We start from the raw sequence: 19,921 nt of genomic DNA on the forward strand, positions 1-19,921 counted from the left end.
ATATAAAACCGAATCATACAATTCAACATCAGCATTGTTGTCAATGAACACCTCAAATTGTTCAACAGGATGTAATTCACCTAATAAATAGTTTTTGCGAATTCTAATAGGATACTTTTCTACATTTACTATTCTAACAGGAATAGTCTCCTTATAGGGATCAACCAATGACCTAGCAACTATAATTTGTCTTTCATCTATAAAGACTGGTTCAACACTACAATAACGGGAATCAAGTATTTCTGAATTAATACTCAAACCTGGTAAAATAACCTCTGAATTAGCCACCAATGTTGTAAAAATGTAACTACCGAGCGGAATAGTAGACAAGGCTGCAAATTAACAAAGAGTTCTAAATAAAATAATTTATTATGCAGGAATATTAATTTCAATTCTTCAAAGTCAATATATAATTCACACAATTTAAACCAAGTCAAAGAACCTGCATAATGTCAGTGTTTAGACAAAAATAACAAATAGCAATAAATATACGTTTCAATAATAAAATGAACAATTCCAAACTTAGGCCAGGGTTGGGCTAAAATAGTTTCACGGCAAAAACGCCACCGTCAAATACAATGTGTAACGGAATTCACCGTCTCTTTACACAATTAATACCTGAAGATGTGTAAATAAATGCTAAAATAGCTTAACTTTACTTCTTATATAAATTCACAATGCCAAACGTGAAATAAATAGGTTAGGAGAACGAAAACATCCGATCTCTGGGACAGTTAAATTTCAACTTACCAAGTTGTTTACGTTTGTAACCAAGATGTCATATCACGGACTATTTCCCGTAATTACTTACATTTCGCGGATCTCGTATACGCGATCGTTACACTGACAAATATGCATGACCATTAATTATATACAATAAATAGTTTTATTCCATAATAACAATATTTCAATAAGCACACCCGGAATTAAATCCCGTATTTCAGAAATAACTTCTTTGTTGTGAAAAGAACGACAACTCTTGCACTAAACATGGAACTACGGTTTGGCGGAAAATGTGTCAACACAGTAAACTCTACAAAAAAACGTTGATTAATAAATTAAACAAGACTAAAATGTGCTTTACCAGGTCTGTCATACCTTTACACAAATTGGGCAAACAGAAATAATACTTAAGGGATGAGATTTCATGAGAAATCATTATTAAATATCGAGGTTTAACCAAATACCATTTCAGTTTCACAACACTTACATGAAGACATCTATAAAGTCTCTTTTTACCATAATGCGCTTTCAGGTTTGTGCTCTTAGGTTCATGCAGATTTGTTTACTCTAATATATGACTGGATGTGAAAGTTTGAATATAAAGGTCGAACATATTACCTTCTTGCACTTTCAGTACGATAGGATCACTAATAGACTGTTGCTCTCCATTATTAGCTGTGCATCTATAAATACCTTCATCGTCTTCCGTAATGCTATATATATTTAAATATGGTTTAACTGCAGAATTGACAACTTGTCTTCGTGCATTATTTGTCCCTTGAGATATTATTTCCGTATTTCCCCCAGCAATTGACGTTTTTGTCCAATACCATGCAATAGCCGGTGGTGTGCCTTTTATTTGACACAGTATGGTAACAATAGAATCGCCAGCTATTGCTGAATACGTCGTCAGTGATACTGTTATATCAAAACCACCTGTAAATTAGAAATGTATATTCAAATTAAGTGTTTGCCTCCATTCAGAATGTTATACGAATTATACTCAAGGACAAACATCAACAAAAATACATCCACAAAATAAAACAAAGCCCAACAAATCATTACACTGAAAATTTAAATTTCAATTTCATCTAACCAGCAGATATTGACAGTGAATGCATTGAAATACTCAAATCTTTAGATTTAAATTGAGTAACAAAATGTAATTTATTGTTCGAAATGACCGAATATTTAAATACAGGCGTTATAATTATAAGATTATATTTACTCGTCAATAAATTCAAAAGACCTAAGTAATGTTTTGACATATTGTTTTTTTTTCTCGAAATAAAAGCAAAATGCCTTTCAAACGCTCCAACTTTTTTATATAGTTTTCTGCAAACTCTTTATTGCGACTCATATTTGAAGGCAATTCAACTAAGTACATGTACCTACAATTGCAACAATATACTTCAGAATTTATTTGCATATGCTTTTATGATACTGCAGGAACAACGTAAGTTCAAATACGAAACTAGGACCACTGTTGGACACATGTTAACATTGATTACACCCGGATATGTGTTTGTCTCAATCGATTGATGACTTTCGAACAGCGGTATTCTACTGTTTTTTTGTTGTTTTTTTTTATCTAAAATCTGATTTATTGCACTATTGTTGTTATAATGAATACCATGTCTACAGCATTTGACAGGGCACCCTTGAGGGTTAGTTTTACTGAAAAAAACAGGGAGATCGTTCAGTAAATTAATAATAATAATAAATGGTTAGATTTACATGTAGCAATATCATGTATACAGATTACTACATAAATTAACTTCCGGAAAAAATTACATTCGTGAACCGCTTTGACTCTGTATAGATGCTAGTGGACCTGGTCATGACCTATTAATGATCAAGGATCGCACGATGGAGGCAAGTAAACAAGCGAAGCAGTTTATATATATATTAATTATTAAGGTGTACATACTTGGTTGCGAATTGAAGTACATTATATTAGTTTATTTATTTATGATATATTAAATGAAGGATGCTTCAAGGATAGTAGGGGTTTAATCTTTTATCACTGATCATGATCATGACGAAGTCCACAACACGTGATATTAAGATTAAATAATGTTGAGACACATGTATTGCTGAATAAATATAGCATATAACATATATGCAAGAATGATAATTATATGTTCAAGCTTACTTCTTTCCAAATTTTACCATGTTTACCAACTGAAAGTGTTGAAAATCTTTTTTGAACAGGGCATATACATCAAAATTTGTAGTTTTATAATTTGAAATGTGGGTGCACTTGTGGAAAAAAAAATGAAATGAGTGTCACCAAAAGATTTATATCATAAAAATTGATATCACAGATTTGATATTCTATGATGAGATTTCTGTATTTTAGGATATGATGACCTACATGTATTTTAACTTTATTTAATAGTATTTTGATATTTTCCCAAAAAGTTTTAAAGTATTGACATTCTAGAAAAAAATGTTTATAATCTTCTGTTACATTACATAAGTCGCATTTACTGTCTTCTTTTATCTTCCATTAAAAAAGCAGTTGTTTACAAGGAAGGATATGATGCAGCAATTTCCATTTAAATATTTTTAATCTGTTATCTTTTAAATAAGTAAATACAAAGTTTAGCATTGATTTTATTGGCATTAAAGAATCTAAATTTAGTACACGTTTCCATTTAACGAAACCTGAAGGCGTGTCTTCATTTCCACTATTAATGTGTGTGTATATCTCATGTATCTGTTTTGTTTCCATTACTTGTAAACTTATTATCTTATTTTTTTTCTTTTGTATTAATGCAAAGGTTAAGTTTATTTTTTAACTTGATTTTTATTGATTTTTCTGATTTAAGTACCTTGAGCCATTCATTTGGTATAGCATATTTAAGTTTTGAAATTTCAAACATTAAATTGGATTTTGAGGATATTTTATTAGATATTATTTCTTAAAAGATATTACCATTTTGGTCAATTATATCATTAACATATATAATACCTTCTTTTATCCATTTTATAAAAACTAAACACTTTCCTTGAAATTTTATCAGTTTGTTTCCCCATAAGATTTGTTGTCTAATATTTTAAAAATTCATATTGAGTTTGGTATTTAAATTTTGTACTTTGAACCAAGACTTTACAATTTCTAAGTAGAATTATGTAGGTTTTGTATAGAGTAAATGTTGTCTGGATGCATGTAAAGTAGCATGAAATTAGCACCATATTTATTAAAGTAAAATGTCGGAATTTCTTTCCAGTTAGCATAATCATCTGCAGTAAGTCTTTTGATCCATGCTATTTTTAGTGCAGTTATAGAATTGCCTATATCTGTCATCTTAAGCCCTCCATCAGTAGTATCTTTGCTTAGTGTGGTTCTTTGACTTTTTCTTGTTTACCATCCCATATAAAATTGTAGATAAGAGTTTAAAACTGTTGAATGAATTCATGTGTTAGGTTTGTGACTGAAGCTAAATATGTAAGGTTCGGCATAAGAAGAGATTTTACAACTTGTATTTTACCTATCATTGTAAGATTTCTTTTTTTCAATTACTTATTAATTTGTCACATTTCTGTATTATTTTGTCAGTATTCAGCTTATCACATTCAGCTCGTTCTGTTCCAAAATGAACTCCTAGACTTTTTATTGGTCCTTTATTCCATGTTATATTTTCAAACTTATCTTTACAATGTTTTAATTTTCCGAACCAAATGCGCTCTGTTTTTTATCTATTTAATTTTAAACCTGATAGTGCTCCAAAGATTTCAATAATATTAAGAGTGTGACGTACTTCATCTTTTGATTTTAGAAATAGTGTTGTGTCGTCAGCTAATTGAGAACAAAATTTCTACGGCAATAACAAAAATCAGGGAACTTAACGTGCAACCTTGCCTAATACCGCGTTTCATGTTATATGGTGATGAGACCCATCCATTGTTTAACATTCCACCGGTTATATCTTTGTACAGAGTTTTAACCCATTTAATAAAAGGATTTTAAAGGCCAAATTTCTTGAGTGCTTCAAACATAAATGGCCATTCCAATGAGTCAAAGGACTTGGAAAAATCTATGAAGAGCATTGCTCCTTCAATATTAAAGTATTCTGTATGGTCTATTATGTCTTGAATTTGACGAATGTTGAAACCTATCTACCTATTTTTTTTGTAACCGTTTTGGTCACTATGGATGATTTTAGTTAGTATTGGTTTAAGACGTTGTGCTAAAGAATATGCCATAAGTTTTGTGTCAACATTGAGTAAAGTAATTGGTCTATAGTTGTCCAAAAGAAGTGGGTAACCTTTTTTATATAATAAAGAGACTACTCCTATTTTTGTAGTGTGCTCATTTCTTCTTTTTGATAGCATGTGTTAGATACTTTAACAACAATTTCTTTTAAATTTGTCCAGAAGGTTCGATAAAATTCTACACTGAGCCCATCGATACCTGGTGATTTATTTAGTTTCATAGATTTAATAGCTTCTGTACATTCTTTTGTGGTAAGCCCCCCTTCTAGATTTTGAGTTTCCTCATGAGAAAGAGTTTTATCTACTTTTGTTTCTGTTATATATTGTTTTATTTCATTTTCATTAGGATTTGTACTTTTATAAAAAATTTCTTAAAAGTTTTTTTCTAATATAAAATTTCAGATGAATCTGTTATAATTTCTCCTTTTTCATTCGTAAGTGCAGAAATATTTTTATGAGTTTGTCTGGATTTTTCAAGGCCTATAAAAAAAATTGTGTTTTTTTTCTCCTTTTTCTGTCCATTTTACACGCGATCTAACCTGAGCTCCCTTTGCTTCATTTATGTAAAGGTTCTCTTGTTTTTTCTCAGCATGATTTATTCTATTTTGAACATTATTATTCTGTAAGTTTTCTACATTTTCATTCAATCTTTTTAACGACAGTTCTAATTTGATTATTTCATTTATATCTTCAGCTTGTTTTTGCCTACAGTATTTAATGGTTATGTCTCTTACTTCAGCTTTAAAAACATCCCACTTAAATCGAGGATCTACAGCCGTAGTAAGTATTTTTTGTTTGTAAGTTTGAATTAAATTATTAATGAGATTTTGATATTGTGTGTCATTCAATATACTGTTATTAATTGGGCACATGTATACATAACAATAAGTGTTGTGTATTGTAAAGATGCATACAGTATATATTCAACTTTTTCTACTAGACTGAATCTAAAGGTTTTATTTTTAATCTCAATTGTAAATAAAGCTTTAGCTGAAAAAATAATTAAATACTTCTATATAATGAGGTTAATTGTCTTAACGTTAAACTTAATCAATGTAAATAGTGACAAGTGTGACCACAAGTAGTAGTTTTACTGACATAATTATACATGTCATATGTACGGAACATAATACAGACTTAAAGATAAGCAACTCACATCTGAATATTGTAATGTTAGATGAAATTATACTTGAATGTCCACATGGATAATTGTCATACGCAGTCTCACATTTGAATTCTCTATATGGATATTCTGCGGATACATTATATCTCAATGTAGAGGTTTGTGTTTTCTGACACCTAAATGGAATAAAGCTTCCTTTCACAATGTCATTATTATTTTGCCATCCTTGAAAAATACCGGTAGGATTGTTACCACCATCTCTGTAACACCATCTTAAATCTTTAGCAGGATTTCCAACGTCGCCATTACAACTCAATGTTACCACTTCATGAGCATTATATATTAATTCTGGCTCAGGATTTTGTGTTAATACTGTTATCTGATTGATTCTGTTTGGTTCAACTGAATATGAATACAGAAAGAACTAAATTAATATGAATTATGATTATAAAATTCAATAAATTTTGAGGAGTCACTCTCTATTTAATGAAACTAGATCTAATAGTATTCTATACTTGGCTTCAAACCATTCAAATCTTGTATGATTTCACATTTTTTTTCATTATGTACTTCAACACTAGTCCATATGAATAATTCATCAAGACAAATAAAAAATATTCTATTATAAACATGTTAGAAATTATATGAATTTAATATGTTATGGATTGGTGGGGTAATGAATACATGTATGACATTTATGAAATGGCATGGTTAAGAAAAAGTGAGTAAACTAGAAATACTTAAAACTCACTGATCGAAATGCATTCATTTAATGTATTATTCAGTATGGTGCAAAACACATTTTTTTTTATTATCCCTTTCAACACTCCATGCCTTTATAACCTAGACAATCCATTTCATACTCAAATTCAGTTGAATACTAGTAATTTTAAGTCTTAAATGTCACTGAAATGTTTGGTATTTGACTTAAAACGTAACTGCTGGAGATAAACATTTTTATATTTATATATGCCAAACATTAGATCTTGGATTCATCTGAGTATAGTATACATACTCAATATACAGAATGTCAGTACTTGCATTTTTTTTTATATACAATGCATATGTATATATATCACTTAGTTTGGAAATGTAATGTTGATTATTTAACGCATCATAAAAATAAGTTGAAGGTCTTGTGATTTCTTACAGACATTTCCATAAAGAAAGATAAAATAATATCCACCGAACCAAGTTAAACATGCTAAAACTGCAGCATTTCCTTTCTTAGTACAAAGAAATGTATTGCAGTATTCATATAAATTGTACAATGTACACTGACACATGAAATTATGAATGCTGCATTTTACATTGATTAACTTTATATCAACAGACTCTTACCTGCTAATGTTACAGTGTCAGTTTTCTCTTTGTCGAGGGCCTTCGAAGTAGTTGATATTCCACTAATTTTACAACGATATGTTCCTTTATCTGTACATTTAACTGTACCAGCTGGTATGTCAAACTCTAAACCAGACGAAGAAGTGACTGGTTGCACATATTCTCTCTTAACATCGGCACGATTTCCCCATCCACTTTGCAGATGCCAGATTGTTTGATTATGCCAGTTAGTGATAGCGCCTGTTGTATCCAACACCACAGTTACTATGTCCTGATAAGTTCCAGATGAAGTATTTTTTGAAAGAACAACAGTATTTATAGATTTCCACAAGTTAGAGCTTTTGAGATTACATGCAAATTTCAGTTTTTCTTGTCCATATTTGGCATTTTTTGTAGTAATGATGGAAACATCTTGTGACAATGTCAAATCACCTGAAATAAACAAAACATGGATCATTTATTTTTTTTAAATGTAAATTTAGTGTGACATTGAAAACTTTCAAAAAGAATCCAAGCATTTTAAAAGTGTTGATATCCAGCTTCTTTTTCTACTACCGATACTACAGAAAACATTATCATTAATTGAAGCCAAAGTTTTACATTTTGAATTTGTGTTGTAAAATTTCAGATGATTTTTTGTTATTGTGATCATGCAAATGTTGACATTAAAAAAGCAATACTCAAACAGGTAAGTTACACAAATATTCAAAATCAATTAACCATAACTGATGGTACATGGCAACAATCTCCATGTGTCAATGCTATACAACTACATACCAACTATCATTGCCTTATCATAAGTCATTTCTTTTAAACAAACCTACATTATAAACACGAACGTTTAATTATGTAAAAGTTTCAAAGTCAATGAACCATGATGAGGGGAAGGAGCTATATAATCTCTATGGAAACAAGACTTGCAAATGCTAATAAATTTGCATACCAAATATCATTGACTTAACATTAGGGGTTAACCTTAAACTGATTTTTTTTACATAAATAAGGTCGTTAGTTTTCTCGTTTGAATTGTTTTACATTGTCTTATCGGGGCCTGTTATAGCTGACTATGCGGTATGGGCTTTGCTCATTGTTGAAGGCCGTACGGTGACCTATAGTTGTTAATGTCTGTATCATTTAGGTCTTTGTGGATAGTTGTCTCATTGGCAATCATACCACATCTTCTTTTTTATAATCACAAACTAATACATGTAAATGAAGTCTAAGTATTAAATAGACCATAGCTGAGGCGGGGACCAAATACTCTATATGGAAATAGGATGTGCTAATTCTTATTCAACTGCATACCAATTAACATTGGCCTACCACTAAAAACAGTTCCCCTTGACCTGACCTTATCACAAACTAATAATGGTAAACTACAGCAAAAGTGTTCAAGTCAATAGAACATGACTAAGGCGGCAGAGCCAAATTATCTCCATGGAAGTGAGATATTCCAATGCTTATACAACTACACCAGCATACCAAACATCATTGACCTACCACAAGTGGTTCACCACAAACTAGACCTAATTACAAACAAATACAATTGTTAACACCGCCACCAGACCAAGTGCAGAGATCCCTGAACAGTTTCTTACACAGAATAACTGTAGTCAAAGAACTTTGAATCGGTTATAGATTTAAATTTATGTTAAATGTTTTCCTTTTTTTTTTTGCTTTGGTGCAAAACACACTATGATGTTGCAAATTCTGTCAATATTAGGAATGAAAAATAAGATGAAGAGACGTGTAAGATTAATTGGTTCTGTCAATAGATGTTGATTTATGTTAAAAGTGATGGCACTATAAAAAGAGGAATTTTTGTGGAAATGATTCACGCCCCTGAAATAAAGGAAATGAAATATTTAATGTATAAGAATTGGGATTGAAATTGTTCTGTCCCAAGTCCCTAAGGATGTACACAGAAGCGAAGGGCAGAGTTATTGGAAGGGTGGAATACACCTAATCTTTATTAGTCCGCCATTAATTGACATCACACAGGTTCCCGTAAAATGTTTACGTCATAATACAAATTATCAGACGCCACAATGGAAAATTGATTGTTATATGACGTCAATAGTTCAAGCGCGACAGATTCTCTGTCAGCCGGGGAACAGTCATAAGGTTTATTACAGACACGATTGTAACGTTATTGGGTACTGGACTATTGGCAACTTATGAGTCATGACTTCCCTATTAATAGAAAGTAATAGTATACATCAAATCAGGTGGGAGAACAGAAAGATATTTTCAAATGACCAAATTGAGTCTTATATTAAATTCTTTAATTAATACTCTCATGTGGATTAAATATTTGTACACATGTCTCTTTACCAATAGATTATCTCCCCTTTCTTATTTAAATAAGTGAAGTGTTTGTCAAAATTTACAAACTGCATTAGCCATTATTTAGCTTAAATGTATATCAAAATAGGCAAAAATGATTGATATTAAAAGTGAGGTGTCTAAAACGTCACTCTCTTTGCGTGTAAAACTGTCTGTCTGCTATTCTTCAATTTTACAATAATAAAAAAAATATGTGTCACTTCTGTTTACAAAACTACCTAACAAATAACTCGTTTTGCACGTAACGTGTCGAGTGAAAATAAACTCACTAAACTCACCAAGCGTGATTATTAAAATCAATGCCAATAAATGGTGCGACATACAGAAACAATTTGCTATTGCATAAAAATTCTATATGTTGTTCGCTTCCTGTTTCTCTTCAATAATGGCGGTCATTACAAATTTCTATCATTGACCTCGGATTTAAAATAAACAGATCAACTGCACTGCTTATAATTGTTTCAATTTCTAAATTCCGAATAATGATAATTTGCTTGTTCAACTGAAATTAGTGATTTGAGTAATTGACGCGATGATAATAATAGCTCGCAAATATTATTGTAGGTTGCAATTTTGTAAATAAAGACAATGCAATTTCCCATAGGAAATCTCTGTGCAGCTAAAACTGTGACACTTTAATTTCATTTTGAAGTTCCGTGAAAAATAATAACCCAGAACGTCAAGTCTATATACACTACTTTTATATTCAAAGGTCAAAATATAGGGCTGTCCGGCATATTTTCAACATTTAGTTGCTCTGAACTTCTAAGAGTTTAGACTTATACTCGAATTATATATTACCAAAACCTCCATTTTTTTACTTCCTTAGAAATAAAATGTCGGAGCTACCATTTTTTTTTATAATGGTTCAATTCCCTAGTGATGTCTCTATGAGACCATACATGTATATGGGAACCAGTACGTTAACAAATTAACATATCTATCATGTCTATGAATATAATTTGGTTTGAGAAACAGCTGTATTTACAAAGTGCAACCTGTAGTGTGAACAGACCGGCTTACATTTACTTTTTTGGGCAATTAAATGACTTATCATCAAACCAACATCAAAAAGCCAACATGACCTAACATTATATACATAAAAATACTTTACATGGCGAGTAAGTGTACACACAACGTAGTAATCTTTAACTTTATAACAGACATAAAAATTTTGCAGTTTAAATATGGTTGTTTTTATATTTTAATATCAATTTAACCAATTTTTTTTTTCAGAATGTGGTTCGGTTTTGCCGTTTACAGATGCATATAAAAATATCTGTAGATAGCTATCTTTTTCGTTATGTTGAAAGCATATTGAGTACTGTCAATATTGCAAATGTATTAAAGAAGACATTAATTATCCTTAACAAAAGGAAGGTGTCTAAGTAAGACAAAACTACAATAGCTAACTACAGTACACATATTATTTTGTAAGTCGCACTTTTTTCATCTTTTAAAGTAATGTTGACGTGCCAACATATGACCTTGCTCCTAAATCGTTGACAAAATTGAAATACATGTGTTTAACTTTATGATACGTAGGTGTGTGTCGTCCTATAATCGTAGTATTACACATTTTATACATATGTACGGGCATACAATAAAACCAATTCTTTTGTACGGTTGTACAATTTGAGGTATGCGTACTTTTGATACAGCTACATGTAAGAAAATAAATGAATATATTTTAGAAAGGTTTTTATCTATTATTTTAGAACTTGTTAGATTTTCTAATTTTTTTTACTGTTATCTTCTCAATGTTAAATCATTGACGTAGACCATTTCTTTTAAGATTAAGATTTGTTTTTCGGATGCACGAGGGTACGATTGATATTGGTCGTAATTGCAACTATCTGCATCAAATAAAAAAACTGTTTCATTAATAATAGATATAGGAAGATGTTGTGTGAGTGCCAATGAGACAACTCTCCATCCAAATAACAATTTAAAAAAAGGTAAACCATTATAGGTCAATGTACGGCCTTCAACACGGAGCCTTGGGTCACACCGAACAACAAGCTATAAAGGGCCCCAAAATTACTAGTGTAAAACCATTCAAACGGGAAAACCAATGGTCTAATAGCATTTAAGTGTAGTAAATGTAAATAAACAGTTGTCACGTGTTGGTGGTATATGCGCACATTTGTTTTACCCCGAAAGATATTAAGCTAAACTTATAAAGTTCCTGTATATGTTTCATGCACAAGTGTTGCAATGTCGGCGTATACTTTTGGATCCTGTTTCATAAAATTTGCAAACACTACACATAACCAATTTTGATCTCCACACTGGAGAGAGTCCAAGTCATGCCTTGAATCAAAACTTTTTTAGTCTGGATGGGCGGGATTTTAATCTTCTGGTAGATGGCGTAGCAGTGTAATCACAAGTGTTGGCTATATCTGTTAACGATGGAGAGGTGGGAATGGATCGTTACACTTTGTCATCAAAATTTAGCTACACTAATTGGACATTTTGCAAAACGAAAAATGTCGTTCATGGCATTGTCATTTCGTCTTTCACAAATAAGTGTTGGTGAATTTTGCATCTAATTTAAAACACTTTTATAATAAGGCAATAATTATTATGACTTGCATGTGTAGGGGTCATATAAAACAAAAGTTTTAGATCGTGTTGATTTACAATGTACTGGGCATATGATCGTCTCTTTTTGTGTTAGATGTGCAACACGAGTCTGTGCAACCCCCCAGTCATTTCATACTGTTCAGCCTTTACAAATAGTCAGAATATTGAGAGAAAGCAAGTATAAAACATTCTAATGATCTGCCTTTCCGCGATAAAGATGTAACACATCCTTAGAATAGCATTAATACATAATACTTATTTTAATTCCACCATCATCTATGAAGCATTTTGTCAGAAAGTCAAGATAATAACTTACTTTCCTATGCATGTATACACGTATAAAAAAAATAAACTTTTTACGGAATTGAAGTCTTATGAAATTATTATTGTGAAAAATACAATTCGGTTATACTCGCATTTTGAATTTTATCAATATGTGAATTAAGGTAGATACATGGTATACCGCCATCTTGGATTGTACAATCACAGTAAAAAATCGGTCAAGTTGTTTGCCTAAATCTGCAAATTTGGAGACAGATTTGCAATTTAAAGGATAGACTGTTTAATAATATTAAGAAAACTTGGTAATTTACTGTATAATACAAAATATTTAAACAAATATCATTTGTTTTGCTTTCAGAATAATTTTTTTCAAATGCGCCATTTAAGGGAAGATAACTCTTTTATTAAAAAAATTACACTGGACTGATAGGGAATTTTTTTCTTTTTACTTGTAGCCAGAAAACAAGTTCGGTGACACCATTTTTTCTTTTCATTTTCTTTAAATATATTACAAAACCTATCTTTTCACAATTTATTTCAAAATTCTATCTCATAGACTTTTTTTATGCACACAAATGTGTTTTTCCATGAACAATCTAACCAAATTTAGGCAATTTTCAACGACTCATAGCTTAAAAAATAGCACGGTGACCCATACTTTTTATTATATTTTTGAAACGAGCATAGTAATATCTTCATTTTGGCTAAGTATAAGAAAATTCTGTCTCAAAAAATATTTACTTAGGATCTACCTTAAACAGATTTTGTTTTAATATTGCAAAATATCAAATTGCATTTTAGTCTAAAATAACAAAATCGCAATAATTTCAGAATTTGTAGTATGAAATGAGGGTTGTAAATGGGGAATATATCAAAGAGAAAACAGTCGACCAAAAGAGTGCGTAGTATGTGAGTTACTTTAACTCTTTTGTGTCTCACCCCATAAGAAAACAAGTTGCGTAATAATTCGATTAACACATTGAGAGTGATGTTTCGAATTAATCTAGAAATTCCAAATCAGAACAAAGATGAAAACATATTAACGTTGTCCTTACGACAGTTCGATTCCATTAATTTGTAAGCTCGTCCTCTGTAAGTTTCGGTCTATCACAAAAAAAAGAAATAAACCGGACGTTTGACTTTAAATAAACTTTATACACTATACCAACAAAGTAAAAAAATAGAAGTTTTTTTGGTAGTATTAAATGCTGTCATTAATATGAAGTACTTACCGAGCACCAGGATCATATAGATTATTATTACCAAAAACAAAGATTCCATTTCAAAATTATTAGAGAGTATATTCTTATACTTCCGTGTACATGTACATTTTCTCGATTAACGAAGCATATAAATTATATTAGGTAAAACCAACGTAAATATTTGAAAACCTTTTCAATTTTAAGCATGGATTTTAACATGATCGTTTAGTTATAGAAATTTGTTAATACATGTATTTAAAATATTTTGTAGTTGTTAAATATGATTCACCGATCAATGATAAATCTACAAAAGTATTAGGCGAGCGCCAAAACAAGGATTCGGAGGTTTTTAATGCACATACCTAACACACGGCTATATGGTATATCATTGAAAGGTCTTTTATTGTATATTCAGAATTGCCTGGTCGTCATATTGGGAAATGGTCACATTTTTTTTTTAAAACGGCAAAAGAGGGGGGAAAATATAAGTCATAATTTGACGATATTGTTCGCAAAATGCAGTTTAAAAACAAATTCATCTGCAATATAATATGAAATATATCATTTCATAAACTATAGTCTATCTAATTTTTGTTTCTGTAATAAAAATTTAAAAAAAAGTGTTTAAGATGAAAAAATCACGTATTTTTGTGAAAATCATAATTTTTACTGGTATTGATGCAAAACGTTCGGTAATATTTAATTTTGCATCGAAAACACACAAATTCTATTGGTGTTATATTAATAACATATATAACTAGTTTTTTAAGTTCTAATGTCTCGCCTAGCATGTTTTTTTATACCGACAAAATATTGATACTGTTGTTATACGATGATGACTGATGTACCCATATTTAGACTATTTTATTTATTGTGTCTGTTTAGTTAACGCATCAATGTAAATATAACGGAATTTGACGAGACTGTCATCAAAGTGAGAGGGTTAGCGCTATAGAACCAGGTTTAATCCACCATTTTCTACATTTGAAAATTTGAAAATGCCTGTACCAAGTCATGAATATGACAGTTCATGTCGATTCGTTTTTGATGCGTTTTGTTATTTGATGTTGCCATGTGATTATGGACTTTCCAAATTGATTTTCCTCTAAGTTCAGTATTTTTGTGATTTTACTTTTTTAAACATATCGTAAAACTGGTTTAAAGGGAATATTTACCATGTTTACAGCACAGTTAAAAATATATGTTAATTTAGTCTCCTGTTAATTGGACAGTTATAAATACATTATGATTTAATTGTCTTAAGCTTGCCAACCACACGTCAAAGTAGAAGAGCCACTATCATCGCATACGGAACTAACGTACAGAACCATTTATTTCAGATGGTAGAGTTATTACAAAAACACAAAATTAATAATAATATTCATGATTACATTGAATAACAGTGAAGCAAATGAAACTTTATGTTGCCCCATTACTCCAATGCTCTTTCGCTATTAGTCAATGGTATCGTTTTCATCTTCATTATCGTCATTCATTTGATATTCGAGGTCATGTCCTCTTTAGGATATATATTTTGGCAGGTATCACTACCCTGATATGGACAAAGCTCAGTGCCAAACATCTACTGTTTTCGGCAAATACATTACTTGCTACATATATATTTCACCTTGCAAGAACATATTAGATCTTGCAGGAAATCGGATGTCTCATCATGCCTTAAAAGTAGACTGGATCCGGGCCATGTGAACTCCTTTTCCATCCGTATTCATAAGGAGACAAAGGAATTGGGTGATCGAGATGTGAGGACATCCTAATTTTCGTTTGAAGAAATGACCGCAAAACATGTTCGTTGAATACAGGTTCGCTTGGTGGCAACCGCAACAAACTTGTGTCATTGCATGTTTCAAGTAACTTGTTTAAGTCAACATGTGATGAAGCGAATTTGTCTTCTGGGTCATGCAAGCTTAAAATAAGCTCTCTGGCTACTGACAACGATGTGGAAAAATCAATCGTGTCAAAGTTTTAGAGGTTTTAAAACTTACTCGGAGATTTCCCTATCAACTTGAATACAGTCTTTTTGCCAAACCCAAATATAGCAGAAGTGGTATCACAACCAGTTAAAGCATGAACTGTAGGGATAATGTTAGCTAGTAAAGGTGAAAGAGATGTACTTAACTCATGGATTGGTATGTACCTTCTACAGTCCCTAAGAGAATTAGTTGACCCGTCAAAAGCCACATTTGTTCAGTCGATACAGGAACAAGGAAATAATGAACACAGAGCACAAAAACATCTGTATCGGAACACTTTACTATGATGCGTCCCCTTCTATTCAACTGCTGAAAGATTTTATCAGAGTGTATCACATGAAGCAAGCTTCTTTTATCTCGTTCTACGTGCAAACAGAAAAGGTCTGGGAGATGATTACATGCTCATTAAAGATTTGTCGCACTATCTCTGGATTGGAAAATGCACCGGCAAGAAATAAACTTTTCTTTTCCTCCTGGAACATATTAGACAAATTGCTGCTCAGATAATCACCAAGGAAAGTAATCACAGCTTGATTCTTTTTGTTACTTGATAGAATTTTTTTCCGGTCTGGAACAGTTCGGCCTTCAGCGATATGATAAACGTTTTGCGTAATTGTTGTTGCCGATCGTCTATGTCGCTCTGCAGATTTTATGGAATGTTCAGTGTCATAGCGATCGGAAGTTGATTGTACCTGCATAAGATAAGATTTGGCCAAGTCTCCAAATGTGGACATCCCTTTAACATCAAGTGACTGAACTAAGTTCATGCCATCTCTTATTAGTACGGTAGCACAGTGGTCGAATGGATGAATGTTAGGGACTGATCCTACCAAATTTTCCAATTTATGGGCAAGATCAGACTTATGTGTCTTCCTTATAGTTCCATCGTCATTAAATAATGCAGTGGGAATGGGACAAATTGGAAAGGACAAAACAGTTTCCACATATACGTCATCTACATTTAGTTACAGATAGTGCTCGTCTAAAAAGAAGCTCGGGATTCAAATGACCTTTTACAACTTGCCAGGACTTGCATTTAAGTTATACTTTTGGGTTCATATCTCCAAAGGTCTTCAGTCCTGATCTTTGGATGGGATGGTAAAAGTTACCCGCCTTGTCTGTTGATAGAGATGACTCAACACATATCTTTATTTAGTTCTTCCAGTGTCAACTGATAATTAGAGTGAATCTTTAATGTCGTGACTGTCATGGAGATCAGTTGAAATGTTAAGAAGCTGACGGGGTTGATTATCAGCGTCAAGTGGATTTGTCATATTTTCTGTTGTATAAATAACTAGATCTTGTACATTTTTTTTATCCCTTTTCTTTGCAGCTGTTTTTGCTCCAGCGTGACATTGGCAATCAACCTGGACAAGACACGCATGTGCTCTCTTTGCCGATGTTATCTGACTAAGCACATGCCTTGAATCATGGAAGTATTATATTGAGTCAATATAATACTTCCATGCCTGAATGAAACCTTCTTCCTTGTTAAACTAACAATGCCTCTAGTGTATCAACCTCACTAAAAAACAACACAAACACATGATCTTGTCTTTGCCTTTCAGCATTTATTAAGGTTGTAAAACCTCTATTAGTTGTCATACTGAGAGTCTCTTGTGTAATACTTTGACATATTATACAGTGTTGCTAATTTATGGACATGCGACCGCGCTTCATTGGAGGTGGCACACATTTCACAGGACTTGGACACTCATCCATGATGAGTAATTATGATAATAATTAAGAATATGCTATTCTACTAAATGCAGTCTGATGCTTACAAATCACATGTCAATATCATTAGTAATGCTAAAAATGGTCTTTCGGTAACACATATACGAATATTTATTCAGTAATATGGTAAAACACGACTTGTGTTTTGGCAACTCAAATGTTACTTGTGCATATTAAATACTCGATTTATATATATTTTGAGCGTCTGGGATAAACACGATACAATTCCGGAATACCATTTGATAATGCAGATTTTAGAGAAGTCGTCAAACATTTATTATCCATAATTAAGCTTCGATGTGTGTCGCAATCTTTTCAAGGTATATGGAATTTATAAAAACAAAACATATTAGAGTTTTAAGAAGTCCTTGACACTGACAATCTTAAATAAATATGGTTTTTGTTTTACATTTTAGGGTAGGTCTGACAGATGCCTCTGAATTAACTAATTTTTCATAAAGTCTTCTTTTTTTTTTGATTCGATGTCTTTTTCGAATGTAGTCAAAGCTATCTTAGATAAAATATTTATAACAATGCCGATATATTCAATGTTAAATGTCACCGTATAATCCAAAGTATTTCGACATGTCTGTGTTCTCGTGAGATTGGCAAGAAACGTGACCATAGGGAACTTTGACGACCACCCAAATCGTATGCACTAGAAGTTTTTCTTTCACTTGATACCAAAATTAGCTGTGTGTTAGATAGGTGCATTAAAAACCTTAACAGGAGGTTTTTTCTCAAATCGGCGATCGCCTATATAGAATCACATTAACGTTGATTTGTGATCAATCAGACCTTGAATCGTTTTGTTTATTTGTTTGTATCGTCACTATCTTTACGTTTATAGGATATTATGAATTTTGTGAAAACATCATATTTGAAGTTTGTAATTTGAAAAAAAAATCAGAACAGTTACGCCTCATTACCATGTTTTCATTATCGGCAATAATTGCTCAAGCAAACTTTTCGCATTCAATTTTTGTTAAGTCGTAGTAAATATGCAGGCTTTTAAAAGTTTTCTAGATTAAATTGTTTAATTTTGTCACACGTTTTAAGAAATTCTTTTACATACGAATAAGTAATCATTGTACCAGAAATCAAGTATCACCTTTAATAAAACAAAGTCGTAGTAAATATGCAGGCTTTTAAAAGTTTTCTAGATTAAATTGTTTAATTTTGTCACACGTTTTAAGAAACTATTTTACATACGAATAAATAATCATTGTACCAGAAATCAAGTATCACCTTTAATAAAACAAAACATGAATGCGAATTTATCTATCATCATAATGTGTTAATAAAATTTAATTGAAATATCTAAAACTAAGCATTCATTGTAGTTAGTTAGATATATGTATATTACAACTGATACGGTGACTTCATTTAAGAGATAAAAAACACCAAAAACATATTAGTTGTTTATAAGAGCAATACCGTCACAAAACGAAAAACATTTGCTTGAAATTGCATTGGAATAAGTAATTTAGCAATACTCTGTCATGTCCCTTTCATTTTTGGGAATCTGTCCTGGTGCATTGATAGGATGTTTACCTGATAGTAACAATGTATGCAGTACAATTGTTTTAGAAAAAAAATGATAGAAAATTCAAAACAGAAATTTCCTTATCTGAAGACAAAATTAAAAGTCAAAACACATCAAACGAATGGAAATGGACTTTCATATTCCTGACTCAGCATATGCATTTCCATGTTCAGAAAATGGTGGATTAAACCTGCTTTTATTTTTTTTTTGTAGCTAGGTAAAGATTTTTGTATGGATGTCGCATAAAATTCTATTATACATGTATGTATATTAATGTGTGAATATAACAAAAAGAAATATTAGGTAAAATTGTCAAAGAAGGGTTATAGCAGTCAACATTTTGTTAAAATCCTAATCAAATACATCATCAAAGAAAGACAAGTTAAAATACAAAAACAGCATACCAGCAAAAAAAGCATGTATACAAAATATGACCATAGCACAATCACACATTGATACAATCTATATGTACCGAGGCACGAATAAAGGATATTAAAAAAATCAACTAAACAAGAAAACCTAATATTTTATAAAAACAATTAAAAAGAACACTATATCACGTAATTAAAATGATACAAAACTTCCTAAAATTCATTCTTTATTGGTTCTTTGGTTTTCGTTGTTTACTAATATAGTACTGTGAGTAAACAGTGTATAACTTGCAAATGTTTGTAATAAACTTTTCGAATTTATTCCTTGATATTCATTGCATGAATTATCACCGAACAAGTATATATATTTATTTAGGTACAAGCTGAAGGACGCCTCCGGATGTCTCGCTGCATTGAAGACCTATTGTTGACCTTCTGCTGTTGTCTGTTAT

At 31.3% G+C, this 19,921-nt stretch overlaps 1 protein-coding gene and 1 long non-coding RNA gene across 2 annotated transcripts in view; both read right to left on the reverse strand.

Annotated features, from left to right (window-relative positions):
• The window catches only part of LOC143078641 (synaptogenesis protein syg-2-like), a 147,003-nt gene that overhangs the window by 25,012 nt on the left and 102,070 nt on the right, over positions 1-19,921 (reverse strand). The gene's annotated exons all lie outside the window — the stretch shown is intronic.
• On the reverse strand, positions 6,107-10,199 carry LOC143078254 (uncharacterized). Its single transcript, XR_012979133.1, has 3 exons — positions 10,033-10,199; positions 7,409-7,840; positions 6,107-6,469 (listed from the first exon to the last, which is right to left on the reverse strand). It is a non-coding gene; the product is annotated as an uncharacterized LOC143078254 (long non-coding RNA).

The sequence above is a fragment of the Mytilus galloprovincialis genome, chromosome 6 (genome assembly GCF_965363235.1).
Source record: "Mytilus galloprovincialis chromosome 6, xbMytGall1.hap1.1, whole genome shotgun sequence".
Classification (NCBI taxonomy): Eukaryota; Metazoa; Mollusca; class Bivalvia; order Mytilida; family Mytilidae; genus Mytilus; species Mytilus galloprovincialis.